The sequence below is a fragment of the Gavialis gangeticus genome, unplaced genomic scaffold (assembly GCF_001723915.1).
Source record: "Gavialis gangeticus isolate Ggan-Ray unplaced genomic scaffold, GavGan_comp1, whole genome shotgun sequence".
NCBI lineage: Eukaryota > Metazoa > Chordata > Crocodylia > Gavialidae > Gavialis > Gavialis gangeticus.
In genome coordinates, this window is record NW_017729026.1 from 31,719,111 (window position 1) to 31,722,188 (window position 3,078).

Below are 3,078 nucleotides of genomic sequence, written 5' to 3' on the forward strand. Positions count from 1 at the left end.
CTCTGGAACATGAGAGCCATGCAAGGAATCCTGCTCTCCAGTTTTGGGGCTGCAGAGAATTATTCTCTGTATGGTTCTCAGCCTCTGAAACCAAGATACTGGAACTGTGACCTGGAAACCTCCTGTTAGACTCCCTAGCTGGAAAGCATATTGCTACATGCTTTTGCACTGATTCTGAAGCATGGGAGCATTTTGGGGGAGGGTGGGGGGGAGAAAAAAAATGCAACACAGTCTTGCATTCAAACGCAAGACAGTCTTGCATTCAAACTATGCAGTTGGTCCAATAAAAACAAAACACCCAAATAAATCCTTGCCTCTTGCCTTCACAACTACAACATCACTCTAATAATTCAATATAGGGTCAGATTCCATTCCACCTATTAGATAAACACATGGATTAAAACACCTAAGTCTGATTCAATCCACCATGCTAAAGCCTTTGAAACAAATATTAATCTAAAAAGGTGAGTGGGGGTCCATCTTCTCACTGTTTTTTTTATGATTGAATCTTAAGGGTCAAGCGATGCTGTGCTCCAAAAACAGATGTATTAATGAATTTTAAGGGACTCTGACAACATGGAATAGAATCACATTTAAACCCCCTAAGCCCACTTAGACAGCCAATGGGTAGAATAGGGCCCAGTCTGATGATTCGATGGGCACAGAGACTGAGCTGATCCGAACAGAAATGCACGTACAAATGGAATATTTAAGAGTTTTCCAACAGACAAATTTGTAAAAATGTTGTGAAGCTGCCTGTGCTGCAACAGCTCTGTGGGCTAGTCACCAGTGAAATTAATTAATCAGTTTTCATAAACCCTGCATGATAGTACCCAACATCACCACCACGTAGCTGATTATGGGAAGGGAAGACTTGCTGTTTATGTTCCCAAACATTATGGAACAAACATAATTTAGTTTAATGCATAAAATTTTTACAAATGTTAATAAAATCCCTTTATAGAAGAGCCCAGACACCTGAATTAACTATTTCTACTAAACCATATCTTGAAAAGAATGAACAACACAGGAGGGGAACAACTGCAGAAGGAAGTAGGACACTTTATACAAAATTAACTTGATCGAGTTCTACATTTTGAAGTTTCACTGCTATGAGGTCAACAGCATTCCTTCCCCCTTGAAAATGGTGATGTATCCTTAAATATTTAAGGCAGTGAGAAGCTACTATTAGGAGTGTCATCTCTACTGTAACAGAGCTCAAACCTGCTACAGTAGCATCTGTGTTGGGGCTGGGATGGTTATTCTACATACTGTCTCCGAGATTAGCTTCGGAAGGGATTGTTTTCCCACCTGACTCCATTTGCTCAGGAGCCACAAAGACCTTCAGGCCAAAAGAGCTGTCACAATACAAAAACACTAAAATAAACTGTGCTTAAGAACATTGCACATTCTGAGGAAGATCAACTATGTAAAACGTGTACAATTATGAAGAGGAATTTTTGTTACACAGTAACTTGGGGAAGGCCTTCAATCGAGAGTTCCTTGCTTTCTGGGAAAGGAGAAGCAGGTCTCAATAGGTCTGACATTCCTTCCATGCTATTCATTAAAAAAAAAAAAATAAAAAAATAATGCTGTGTCTCTTAAGACATGTTTAATTAACGCTTCTCGTCTTTCTAGAACAATTTGCAGTATAAAGTCCTAGTGTTGGTTAATGGTTAGCTTGAAGGGCTTGTCGAAAAACAATTTTATCTTCAGAGGAAACTTCACTTCAAAGTAGCAATTTTTGTAAAGAAATGGTAAAAAGTAAAATGGAAAAGAGTGCATAAAAGTAAAAATAAAATCATAATTACATGTATAATTACATTTAGAAAAAAAACAATATTTGATTTAAGGTAGCAAAGGTGAATTATTCCTTCCTACTGTTAAATGCAGTCAGAATGAGTAGGAGGATATTTAGAGGTTGTCACACCTGTTGTTAGTCACTATTTCACACACACGAGCCTCAGAGTTAAAAAATTGCCAAAAAAAATTAATAGAAAGCAGGCTAGAGTCCACTGGGAAATTATATGCACCTTCTGAAACTTAAATTTCATCTTCACTAACAGATAGTTTGGCTACTATATTTATTTCAGTGATACAATAATATGTACTTATTTAGTGCAAAAAATTAAGTGGGGTCACTTCTATAAGCACCATTTTAACATTAAAACGTTAATAGGATTAACAACATATTTGAATTGGACAGATAGATATATTTATGTAACAAAAGATCAAAGATCATGAATGGTAACAAAAGTCCAAAATGAATAGTTTATTTCCCAATTAAGTATTAAATATGAAGAACAGGAAGAGTTATGCTGTATGTAAAAGAGCCATATGGCTGCTCAGAGCTCCAGTATGAAACTGGAGATAGGCTTGCTGAAAGTCTCCGAGTTTGGGTCAGAGGGGAGAGCAACAAGGGTGATGTCATGGTAGGGTTCTGCTATAGCCCCCAGGACCAGGAGGATGAAGCTTTCTTCAAAAAATTAGCAGAAGTTTCTGGTTCTCATGGGGGGTTTCAACTACCCCGAAATCTGCAATACAACAGCAGTGCACAGGTAGGTTTCTGTGTTTTCAGTTTTTATTTAAAAAAATTAAAAATTCCAGGAATTTTTCAGGGTTTATTTTCCAAACATAAAAACCAGGTTAAAATTGGGATAAAAAGGAAGAAAAAAAACTGGTTTAAATTGGTGAAAGTAATATGTTCCTGTGAGGGAGGGAGGGAGTGAGGCTGGGACTAGGGAAGGGATGGGGGGAGGCATGCGGCACAGCTACTCCCAGGACTACAGCAGGGAGCAAAGTGAAGGGAGCTGTCAGTGAGTGCGGGGTGGGCACGGTTCTTGCCGTTACATGGCTGGGGGGCTGTACTGGGCTATTCCTGTTGGGCGTGTGCCCCCAGATCTGTACACCAGACGAGAGCATGCTGCTACTGCAGGTGGGGGCTGCTGGTGGCACTGGGCTCTTCCTAATGCTTGGGGTGGGCAGCAGGCTGCTCTCGTATGGCACGCAGATCCGGGGGCACACGTGCCCCAGGAAGAGACCGGCACAGTCCACCAGCCTGCAGCCCTCCTGGGCAAG

At 40.2% G+C, this 3,078-nt stretch overlaps 1 protein-coding gene across 2 annotated transcripts in view; it reads right to left on the bottom strand.

Moving 5' to 3' along the window:
- Window positions 1-3,078, bottom strand: part of AIM1 (absent in melanoma 1) — a 153,951-nt gene that overhangs the window by 31,055 nt on the left and 119,818 nt on the right. The gene's annotated exons all lie outside the window — the stretch shown is intronic.